Genomic DNA, 13,180 nt, shown 5'->3' with positions numbered 1-13,180 from the left:
ATGGGGTCTTTGTTCACTGTGCAGTTGAACCACTAGAAGCAGATAAAGGCAAAGCAATGAAAAAAATAAGATGATTCTAGATTGCAATCAACACTATAAAGAAAAGGAAAACAGGGTGATGTGATAGGGAGTGGCTAAGGCCAGGGGTACCATGCACAGAAGGGAGGTAGAAGGATTCCCTGCCCAGGAGAAGGGGGCCACTCCAGGGAGAGGGGTGGAGTAGCATGCCAGGCAAAAGTGCCAGAATGAGCTGGAAATGCTTGTTGAAAGGACAAAGTTTCCCTTCTTCTTCCTCCCACACCCAATACAGGAACACAGTGTTTCTTTTTCTGATCTCCACACCAATGCCCTAGATGCTCTGTGAAAGCAAGGATAAACATTTCATATTAAATGTAATAACAGACCATCCTGAAGAAAGCCTTCATCTCTCTCTTTCCCAAATCAGCACCTCTCCACAGGACTAAACAAAACACCTGGCTTGCCCTTTGGTCAAGCTGCTGTGACCTAATTTCCTCTATTTTGACTAATGGCTAATGACAAGTTGTGATAGAAACAACTGCTCACTCTCTGGCTGCCCTCAATCCACTAGACAACATTCCCCCTGACTGATTAAGTCACTAGGGAAAATATTTCCTCTGTTCCCAGTGACTGCTGATTGAGGGCACTGAAGCAGCATTGCTGTTTAACCCCTTATTCAAAAGAGGCTATCAATTTCTGCAGATCACTTGGCCAGTCTACCTCATTTCAGTAGTTGGAGGAGCTGCCTCAGAAGTACATGTGGCCATGTATCCAGGAGGAATTTGGGGAGAATGATGAGGACAGGGTGAGAAGAGGCAGAAATGCCACAGACTCACCAGTTAGGTCAGCACTGAGCTCACTCAGCCTCATTACTCTTTTCTCACACCCCAGCTACCTTCTCTCCCCACCCATCCCCTGTGTGTCCCTGTACCACCTTCTGTAGGCAGATGCAATAACAAGGAAGAAAAGGAAAGAAAAGATGGATGCCACCCAAATTGGGGCAGGGTGGAGACAATTCAGGTCTTTTAAAGTTAGAGAAGTTCTCAAAGGTGTTCATCTGAGAGAGGATGATTCCATAACCTGGCATCATACTATATGTAAGATGGGCTCCTGTTTCTACCCCAACCCCCGCATTTTTGAAGACAAAAGACTTCAGAATAATCTGCAATGTGTGGCTTGGAGTGAGCAAGGAACAGGGTTTCTTTTGAGAAGGCTTGGATGAGAGCCTTTTTCTGTTAGTAGATCCCTGGGCAGCTCTGGAAATGTTCCTCAGCATTTCTGATTTTTAACCTGTTGATCTACAAAGTAAGGCAATTTGATTGACAAAACTCCTAAGGTCCCTCTTTGTTCTAAAATGCCATGATTCTTACCTAGTAGGAAAGATTAGTTTTAACTGAAATAAAGAAGCTTTTGACAGAAACTCGTAAAAAAGTCTTTTAATGGCTCTTTCTAAAGAAGTTATCCAATATATCCATATGTTAAGCTCTAACTTCTTAGTGTAAGGACATTCTGCCAAAGCCTAGATGGGACACATTGTAATCTTGCAAATGCTAGGAAGAAGAACTCTTTTTAAATGATTCTTATAACAGTATTATAAGGGAAAAGGAGAAACCAGTGTTATTAATTCACTTACCTCTCTCTTGTCAATTTAAATGATCTATTTTTTACCTTGTTCTAGAAAAGATTTAAGGTGACAGAATTCATGATAAATGATTTATCCAATAATTGGTCCACCATTTGGTTTACCAAGACCTAAGAATTTATTTATTTATGTATAACATATAAATTATATATATTATATAACATATATAAATGATATGTTATATAATATATATATACATATTTTATTGAAGTTTAGTTGATTTACAATATTGTATTAGTTTCAGGTGTATAGCAAAGTGATTCAGTTATATATGTGTATATATATATATATATATATATATTTTGTTATTTGTTTATATTTTTAAGGCAAAAGATCCTCATTGCCCTATGGAAATTAGCGATATGTCTTGAAATTCTTCTTCTTGTTCCTGTTTAAAAATTTGAAAGTTCATGCTAATCTATTCTACTCTCAATCAGGCTCTAAAGGTGGTTAGAATCAAACACTTTTGCATTAAATTTCAGTGGAATTTCCCAAATCCATTTCAAAAGTTTAACTGAGTATTTGAGAAAAGCTAACTATATTTCCGGCCCCCAGGAAGCTCAGAGTTTAGCTGGGGAGACAAGCATAGAAAAAATAAATTACAACCTGGAATTCTAGGGAGAATCCTCCTGGGGCCAACCCATACATTCCTGCTGGGCACCCTGGCAAGTGCATGCTGGGGCCGGGGGTGACACACAGTAGGCACAGCCATGGAGTGAGGTAGAATTCTTACCCTGCAGGGTTTGCTCCCTTCCTAGGAGATCATACATGGTTCTCATGGAGCTCCCTCTCAATGTTCCAGAAATGGCAGCTATTCTTAAAGTAGGCAAAACTGTTTCCCTGTTTCCTGTCTGATATATGAAGAGCTCACAGAACCTCCAGCCCTTCATTAAATTCTTTAACATTGACCAACGTCTTCCCTTCCAGGGTTGAGGATGGTTTGGTACACTGGCACCCAATCTTGGCTGCACAGCAGAATCACTGGGAGCTTTTAAGTATTGTGCCCAAGCAGTTTCCAGACTAATTATAATCCACCAGGGTCACCCTGAGCTGGGACCCAAGCACACAGTATCCTGGGTAATTCCAGTGTGCAAAACTGTCTCCAACTTAATGTATATTAACATCTGAGAGAAGCAGCATTTAGGATAAAATTCATATTAAGGTAGAAGTAGCTGATATGATTTACTATTTTTTAATAGATCTTTATTGGAGTATAATTGCTTCACACTATTGTGTTAGTTTCTGTTGTACAACAAAGTGAATCAGACATATGCATACACATGTCCCCATATCCCCTCCTTCATGAGCCTCCCTCCCATCCTCCCTATCCCACCCCTCTAGGTCATCGCAAAGCACCGAGCTGATCTTCCTGTGCTATGCTGACGCTTCTCACTAGCTAGCTATTTTACATGCGATAGTGTATATATGTCGATGTTACTCTCACTTCGCCCCAGCTTCCTCCTCCCACCCCGTGTCCTCAAGTCCATTCTCTATGTCTATATCTTTTTTTTTTTGTGGTACGCGGGCCTTTCACTGTTGTGCCCTCTCCCATTGTGGAGCACAGGCTCCGGGTGTGCAGGCTCAGCAGCCATGGCTCACGGGCCCAATCTCTCCACGGCATGTGGGATCTTCCCGGACCAGGGCAGGAACCTGTGTCCCCTGCATCGACAGGCGGACTCTCAACCACTGCACCACCAGGGAAGCCCCTCTATGTCTACATCTTTATTCCTGCCCTGCAACTAGGTTCATCAGTACCATTTTTTTTTTTTAGATTCCATATATATGCATTAGCAGTCCTCCTGCACTGTTGGTGGGATTGTAAATTGATATGATTTACTTTTACATGAGGCTCTTTTTGATAGGGGAAAGGGTAAGGAAGGAGCCTTCATTGGATTGTCACCTGATCCCTTTGAGCCTCTGTAACTTGGATTAGTGATGATGATAACAACAAAAGACTTTCAGTGCAGGTTACATTATTTTTAAGCTTCAGATAGTCTTAAAGGTGGGTATCTTAAGCCCCACTTTAGAGGTGTTGAGAGGTCAAATAATTGACCAATTGCTTATAATGAGTAAATTATGAAGGCAGGAATCAAAACTATCTCTCTGTTTTCTATGTTTTATCCATCACCCCCCCTCCCGCCCCCCATCACCAAAGGGCTTAATTCAAAGGATAATGACAAAGGGCATATACTGTGTCTGCCTCCTAACAGAGGCAGGCTGAATAAACTGGCCTCCTTCAACACTCCAGGGTGAAGGACTTTTACACACGTGCCTTCTTAGAAGGCAATCCCCAAAGTGGACGTAGCAGGAGAGACCTTGGGAGAGCGAAAGAGGAGGCACCTAAGATTTCCCAAGCACAACAGAGCAACAGGGGCTGTGGGCTAATCAGAGGGGGGCCTGGTTAACTGGGCAGCATATTTAGAAGCAAAACGGAAGGTGCCAGGCTCCGTACTGGGTAGTCACCTGTGGAAGTGAATGTGGATTATGTCTATTGCTTACTAAAGGCTCTTCTAAATGCAAGGTGGAGGCAGGCAGCCTGTGACCTGAATGGAGGCCTTCTGCCTCCTAAAATGACATGCTGTCTGACTGCGCCAATCTAGCCAAGATCACATTAGGCCCAGGCCTCCAGCTCCAGGCTGTCAAAGAGTATTGGATTTGCTGCATTTTCCGAGCAATAAAAGCAGACTTTTAATTTAATTAATCTCATCCTTGATTACATTAACCACCCATGTGGCCAGAAAGTACAGCTTTGACCTCGGGCCACCAAATACTACCTATATTAACCTCTCAGGTGTTGAGGGCTCAGGGTTTTAGTGAAGGGAATGATTCATTTTTCTGCTGATCAGACACCTGATCAACAAGAAGCTGGACAAAATAACAAAAACAAAACATTTTAGGTACTGGCTTTAGATACTGGAAGCTCTGAAATAAAATTCTAAATCGGGGGATGGGGAGGACAACATGAACATTTCTTTAGCAACCTTTGATCTGAGGAATTCAGAACCATTTTCTTTGAACCAATGAAACCTTTTATCCTCAAAGGTTTGAAATTTCTGAGAAGGCAAAACGTTGATTTCAAAGTGATAGACATTAGCTGGGTTTGATCTTGACATTCTGGATATTGGGGCATTGGTTGATGGGACTGAACACTGAGACACCATATGTTGCTGACAGAGTCAGTCTATTTTTAACCAGAACTCAAACATGCATTCACACAAAATCAGGTGGTTTAGGGAGTATTGAACAGTAGCATCCAAAATTATATTTACAGGCTGGGTAGAAGGGGGAAATGTAATGAGATGACACACCCTAGTGAGGAAAGTAATTTTGCCAATGAGGTTAGAAAACCAATCTGTTCAAAAGCAGAAACGGGTATATAGCTTTGAACAGCAGTAGGTATGAAAAATACTTATTGATTTTAGTAGATGAGAAAGCCAGTATAAATAAAAAATTGTGATGCAACTGATAGAAAACATTATCGTGTTAGTCTGTATAGAGGTGCTGTTGGTTCCCTGCCCAGATCTGCTTTATGGGGTCGGTGCTCCAACCCCTCAGCCTCTGAGATTGTTGGCTGCTGGGAGCTCAGAGCTGGCCACATTGGCTAAGCATTACCTATTGGTTTATAGAAGCTATGTTGCTTGGGGGTGTATCATTTCCTCTGGGGTGGCCTGCAGCCAATGACTGATGGAATTGCAGATACTGAGAGGCTGATGAGATCCCTTGCCTTTGGGAGCAGAACCGATGCTGTAAGCTGTCGCAATTCACCTTCTAGAGCTCCTTATGTGATCAGGATGAACTCCAGCTGAGCCCACATGTGTGATATTGTGATTTATAAAAAATGCAGTCTTCCCTCAGTATCCAAGGGGCATTGGTTCCAGGAGCCCCTACATATAACAAAATCTAGTCATGCTCAAATCCTTATATAAAATAGTGTAGTATTGTCAGGCCTCTGTATCCATGAGTTGTGCCTCCTCGGATTCAATCAATCTCGGATGGAAATTTGGGTCCACGGTTGGTTGAATCTATGCATGGGAAACCAACTGTATATTTATTGAAAAAAAATTAGCATATGAGTGGACCCAAGCATCTCAATCCCCTGTGGTTTAAGGGTCACATGTGCATCTCTGGTCTTAGTCCCAGTCTCTGGCACAGAGTTTCTAAAACCCTTGGAATTTCATAAGTGATGAGAGTGATAAATGTGTATTTTGTTATGTTAATGAGGTGACTTTTGGAAAGTACATGAGGTTGGAGGCAGGTGATTAGAGGGTTGAAAGTTCTGGGGAAGTGACAGGGCTGAAGATGGAGTTTAATCACCCACGGCCAGGGACTTAATCAATCATGCCTATATAATGAAGCCTCCATAAAAATCCCAAAAGACAGGGCTCAGAGAACTTTAGGGCTGGTGAGCAAGTGGAGGTGCTGAGAGAGTGGTGATCCTGGAGGGAGCATGGAAGCTCTGAGTTCTTTCCCCATCCCTTGCTCTATGCATCTCTTCCATCTGGCTGTTCCTGAGTTATAGCCTTTAATAATAAATTGATAATCTAGTAAGGAAAATATTTCTCTGAGTTTTGTGGGCAACTCTAGCAAATTAATAGAATCCAAGGAGGGGCCCATGAGAACCTCTGGTTTATAGCCAGTCAGTCAGAAGTACAGGTCACAACCTAGGATTACAATTGGTATCCAGAGTTGGAGGGGGTCATTGGAACCTCTAATTTGTAGCTGGTGGGTCAAAAGAAAAACACAGACAACAATAACCTGGGCTTGTCACTGACATGTGAGATGGGGTGAGGCACGGGGCACAGTCTTATAGGACTGAGCCCTTAACTAACAGAGTCGGATGTTACCTGCATGCAGATAATATCTGAATTCAGTTTCATTCTCAGACACCCTGTTGGTGTTTGAGAATTAATTGTTGGTGTGGTAAAGCACCACCACCCCTCCCACCGCCCCACACACTGAAATTGATGATCATAGCACCCAAAATAACACGCTGGCTCAGCTCCTCCCCCGAGTCAAACTGCTTCCCTTACTCCCCTTCTTCCAAAAGAAACATCTCAAATAAGCACTGACCTACTCTACCAGGCTCTGCTTACCAGGAACCTAGCCTAAAACATTCTGCATTCATGAAGGAGGGATATCTTACTAATCTATCATGTAACCCCTGAAAAACTGTGCTAGATTTGGGGCATCTCACCTAAATTTGACCTCTGCCACCCAAGAGCCTGGCTTCAGCAGCACCTTCCATCACTTGCCTGGACTCCAAGATCAAGACCCAGTGAATCTCTTATTTTCCAAAGTTCTTGGAGAGTCTCCCGATAACCTGTTTTTGCTGTCTGCCCACTTTTGTTACCAATTTTCATATCAATGTGTTCTTAGTTACAGGCTATGACACCAACTGGATGAGTTAGGTAGAAAATACAGTTTAAAAGACAATGTTGGATAGCTCATGGAACACTCCGAGATCATCTCTTCCTCACTAATGAATGTGTCAAAGCTTCAGTGAAGCTTTGGGCTCTGGGCAGTGAACCTTCTGGGCTCTCTGGAGGGGCATCATTTGGGAGGGTCCAACAGGTCACATATGATAAATCTGCTTTGACATTCAAGTTTAGATTTCTGTCCAGTAAACCATCAGTGCCCCCTGGCAGCTACAAGAGTACAGTGAGTCAGCATCTCCTGAACACTCATCCATGTTGATAAAATCAGGAAGACCAAACACTGTTTTCATTTCTCTTTGATCGCACATCATTGAAATAATTTCTTATTCTGATTTGCCAGCTTTTATTGATAGAAATTAGCATAATATTACACCTCATTTGTTCAGTAGCCATCTCTTCCTATATATGCTTCATAAATGGTCCCTAAGTTATGCGAGAAACTGACTCTTCTTGAAATCTGGAGACCATGAAAGATGTTGGGTGAAGTGAGAGAATGTAGTTCTCCTTTCAAGGGAACATCCTCAGTGGAGGGTTTTCACCGTGTCTAAACAACCTTATCAGACAGAGGTGAAAGGTCCTCTCTGCCAGCCAGGGAGGCTTAACAGGAGTGAGGATTTGGGATCTTACAAATTATCTGAAGTCTCCAATGTTTCTCTGTTCTAGTTCTCATCTTCCGTAGCCAATGCTCTAAAAGACTTGAGACTGCAAATGCAGCAGACATTTAACATAATTATATTGTCATATAACAACCACCAGGATCAAAATATTGTTTAATTTCTAGACCTGGAGTTGCAAGAGATAAGAGATTAAACAAAATCATAGAAAATGATAGTGATTCTTTCAGTGAAATAAAGTCCCTTTGGTTTGCAGCCTATAGTGAAAGTTAAGAAATGAGAGAGACCTTGTTGATCTCTTTTCTCAAGTCCAATACCATTAGAAACAATACCTTATGCTTCAGTCCTTGAATCTCTTTATACTATTTTGTGGAAGCAGCCAATTGATCTCCCAAAGCTGTGACTTCATCCCTAATTACCAGAGATAAGCCTTAAATTAAATTTTTTCCTTGCTCGGCCAGAGCCCAGCCCTTAATACTAACTGAATCCTCACTGCCAATAGACCCAGTGAATCTCTTATTTTCCAGATTTCTTGGAGAGTCTCCTGATAACCTGTTTCTGCTGCCTGCCCACTTTTGTTACCAATTTTCATATCAATGTGTTCTTAGTTACAGGCTATGATACCAACTGGACGAGTTAGGTAGAAAATACAGTTTAAAAGACAATGTTGGATAGCTCATGGAACACTCCAAGATCATCTCTTCCTCACTAATGAATGTTTCAAAGCTTCAGTGAAACTTTGGGCTCTGGGCAGTGAACCTTCTGGGCTCTCTGGAGGGGCATCATTTGGAGACACCCTTAAAGCTCTGCAGCTGAGGGCGATGCCCAAACCATACAGCAGTGGAGGAAATAGCTAACACTATGCCCTTGACATGGAAGTATCTTCTGCTGCAGTTAGTGCTACTGCTGCTATTGCTATTCCCAGAAACTTGACTTTCTTGCATTCACCTCCATGGCTCACATGGCTGTCAATGCTGCTTCAGAAAGGCTGCAGTTGCCATGGCTGTCTGATAAAGCACTCTTTGTGGAATTTACTTTTAGCTCTAGAGCCAAAGACCTACAGGAGGGGTGAGATTGACTGGCAGAGCCTCAAAATACGTGGAAGTCCTCATTTTACGGGGGATGGAGAAAATAAGCATATGGCATGTTTGACTTTTAAGGTGGAAAGGAGCTTCAAAATCCACATGGAAAGAATCATATCATCATGGAGGTGTCAGAGGCCAGGTTTTCCTTTTGCATTGTCCAGCCTCCAATGCAATATTCCAAGTTCCTGTTTCACACTTTGTGAAGCAACCCATTCTTTGGATGGAGAGCTCTCAGTGTTAGAAAGTTTAATATGGTGCTAGTCAGGTACTTTACATACTGGTGCTATCAATAAAGGAAGAGCCAGACCTAGTGCTATGTGCTTTATGTCATTATCCTATGTGATCAAAATTCATGACTAAGAAGGAGGTGTTGTCCACTTCACTTCATTTTATGGATGAATAATTTGAAATGTGGAGTGATTAACTGGCTTGCCCAATATTGCATAATGAGAAGATAGCTTGAATGAAAAGGCTCCAATTCACTCCTCCCTGTCCTCACACTCTTTTCCGTGTGACTTTTCAGTTCCTCTCTTCAGGGGCAGACTTGACTTTCCTGACCCTTGACTTTGGGCTTGGCCATGTGACTTAGTTTGGCCATTGGAATGTTGGCACATGTAATACAAGCCAAGGTCTGATTGACACCATATTGAGTCATGTGGCCCATATTGCAGAATAATAGAAAAAAGTTCAAATTTTTAAAAAAGAAGAACAATAGAATTTGACCTACAATTAGGTGCTGAAATGAGTGGCATTGTTCTTTTGTTTGTTTTGTTTTTTGTTTGTTTTGGTGTTGGTTGTTAATAAAAGAGTTCAAAGAATGAGAAAATAGTGAGGGTGAAGATGAGCAGGTCAAGCTTTATTGAGCAGGCAGAACATGAATGGGCCTTGAAGAATTGAGGAAATCGTGCTGCCATTGGTCAGGGAAACCCAATCACAAAGAGAAGATGCACCTGGCAGAACAGTGACCAACATCTCCCTCATCCCTCTCTTCACCCCCAGCAACAGAAAAAAAATACAATATTTTCTTCTTCTTTACTCTATAACTCTTATTTTCAATGCACTTTTTTCCCATCATGTCATTGTAGAGAATAAAATAGAGTTGAGTGTTGTGATAAGAAGCCTTCCAGCCCAGCTGTGTGTGTGTGTTGATCTAAATATTTAGATAGAGTGTTTGTCAAAGCACTTAGGTAGGAAGAGATAAATTCCATTATAGGGAGAGAGAAATTCCATTATAACTTGAGCGCAAAACAAAGTAGGTGTAAGAATATGAGGTAAAATTTGTGTTTAGCTTCATCGAATTTGTATTTGACTGTTCTCCATTAAGCCATACAGGAAGAGCTGAAGCCATTTACCATGTGTCTAGCATGGCAAATGTACAAAGAAATCTAGAAAATGGTGTGTTGTGGAATTATTTGGAAATTGATATTCTTACTTCCTGAGGCATAACTGTCTCAGCTTTCTTTATGACATTTTAGAAGTATTATCTCACTCATACAAAATGGGAAACTCTTTAAGCCTATGAAGAATTAGACATTAATTATACTAGACTGTGAGCTTTTTTTTTTTTTGCAGTACGCAGGCCTCTCACTGTTGTGGCCTCTCCCGTTGTGGAGCACAGGCTCCAGATGCGCAGGCTCAGCGGCCATGGCTCACGGGCCCAGCCGCTCCGCGGCATGTGGGATCTTCCCGGACCGGGGCACGAACCCGTGTCCCCTGCATCGGCAGGCGGAGTCTCAACCACTGCGCCACCAGGGAAGCCCATAGACTGTGAGCTTTTTGAGGGCATTATTTGTTCAAATACACGTTTCCCATATGCTCAATATAAATCTTTTGGTTACATGGAAGGTAGAACTTAGTTCAGAACTGGGATGGGTTTTCAGTGTAAACCATTCCCATGGATGCCCTTCTTTCTTGTCTTCTCCAGGAAATATATCATTTGGAGCCTTGTCTGTGTCTTTAAACTATGCCTTGTCTTTAAAACTAACTGTCACATCATTTAATTATTTCATACCCAACTTTATGTTCTAAAAAATTGGCTTCCTTCCCAAGAGACCATTCCATTGTACCAGTTTGAATTCATTAAAGAAAAAGATCTCATGATTAGCCAACAAGCTAATTACTTGATCATTTACCATGAGGCAGAGAAGCAGCTGGTCCACACAGGCACTATAATCTGGGTCATCTTAGCCGCTGGCTGAAGGATTCAGGACAACCATTCTTTAAAGTGCCTTGACATGTGATGGAGAAATTAGACAAAACTCTTAACATCTCTGAGCCTCAGTTTTCCCTTCTGAAAATGGGTGCTAAATCATAACAATCAGTGATTTTAGGATATACCACAAATATGGTGATACCATGGGTTAAACCCTATCCTTCATAAATATGGTGGCTCTTTTATTATAATATAGCCTCTTGCACTTCTCCCCATCTCAAGGTGCCTAAAATATTCTTGTCCAGTTTGGTCTTTTCTTACAGACAGAGTTTTTTTGCAATCTGAATATTTTCCTGTAGACAAGTAAAAGCTTAAAGTGTTATTTTGCCAAGACTGTTTTTGTTCCAACCTAGCTTTGAATAATGTTCTTCTTGCTTCATCTTAATCTTGATAATGTAGAGAATGCAGCATTTATAATTAACATTACCCCATGGGATGGGGGGAGTGTTGTATCCTTCAGTAGTGCTTTGGAAGAAATCTGTACTAGACAGTAACTCTCACAGTTATTTACTATTCATTTGTCTGCAATAAAAATTTATTTAATGTACTCCAATTGTTTTACATTCAGTTGAGCTCAGCTATTTTGGGAAAGCTAAAACTATTTGCTAATAGATATGCCCTAGATCCACAGGACTCAGAACATTCATGTGGCCGATAACTTCAGCGGGGGTTAGTGTCCCATTTGGTGGGCAATCCAATTGCACTGGAATGGAAGAGAATAAAATATCCAAAGCTGGTCTCTTTCATGCTCTGGCTTGGTGTATGGGGGAACTGGGACCAAAGGCAAGATCTTACACTTTGTTGGACAGAGCCAGAATGTTGCCTGTCAGCACCAACCATTCACAAGACCCAAATTTTGGGCCAAGAAAGAAATATACTAAAAGCCTGGCATCAGCTCTCCATTAGCCCCAATAATTGACATTCAAAGACTCCTGACATTATGTCAAGTCAGGCTAATCATCATTTATGTGTTCTCTCCAGAATTCTTTTTGAAACCTCTTTAAAATAGCCCCCTCCCAAAGAAAAGAAGGGAATGACATTATAACAGTGTTAGAAGTACAAGATTATGATATTTCTCCAGTATTGGGGGATTCTGCAAACTGAGGAAAGAGGTAGATAGGATTTAACATGGAAATTATCAGAGGTTGACTTAGACCAAAAGAAGCTCAGTCTACACCATTTTTCATCTTTCACTTAGAGATACAATACATGATGTAACCTCTATTATAAGGAATTGCTTCCTAAGGTGGCCAGAGGACATAATATAGCTGTGCTGAGCCAAATGAATGCCTGCTAGACTCTGGAATTTTGCTAGGGATTACACACAAGGAAACGTAGGAACTGCTAATTGAATTCTATCCATGCCCGTGTACAAAGTGAAGATAACCAAAGGGATCCAAACATCAGTAGTACACAATCACGATGGATCCGTCTTCAAGGAAGAGACAACTTTTCCCCCCAGCAGTACAGTGACCTAAATGCCTTAATACAATGAACACCCTCTCATGCAAAGTTAGTTCGAAAAATTGAAAATGTATTTCTAAGCTATCCCCATTGGCCGAGACAGTAAAAGCAGAAATCCAAAGGGATAAGTGAAGAGTGAAGCAGGTGGGTACTCTGAAGATTTAACCTGACCCCTGCTTACCTTAAGTTTTTATTTTGATGTCAACATGGGAAGGAGGATAAACCCAAAGACCACTCAAGCCAGAATAAAGCCAGAATTCCAAAGGCCGACACAATCCTTTGAGGAGTAATTTAGAATTATGAAAAGAAAAACTCTTCCACATAAAGTAAGGGTTAGGATATTTGCTTGTCTTAAGCGTGCCGCTAAATAGAAGGAAAAAAATGCCTTGAGAAATACTAAGTATATGCCATTCCTCACTAGGAACTCATAGTCACTATGTTGTCTGAAAAAAAATCAAACTAAGAATTTATTTTAAAGGCATCCAGGGGAGGCCATGCTCCTCTGAGCCAGGCAGAAATAAAATCAATATATTGTAGATGAAGGTCCTTCATGCTAGGTGTCAGACAATTGTCACAGATGAAACACCAAAGACTCTGATTTGTAGTGAAGTAATGTCAACCACACTTAAGGAAATGGGGCGCTGTGCTTGAGAATCAGCTGAAAAATAATAAAATCATCATCAAATATACACACACAATTGGATATCTAA

Source organism: Mesoplodon bidens (assembly GCF_964165515.1).
Source record: "Mesoplodon bidens genome assembly, chromosome: 15".
Taxonomy (NCBI): domain Eukaryota; kingdom Metazoa; phylum Chordata; class Mammalia; order Artiodactyla; family Ziphiidae; genus Mesoplodon; species Mesoplodon bidens.
The sequence above is the reverse complement of the archived record's forward strand: the minus strand, read 5'-3'. Positions refer to the sequence as shown.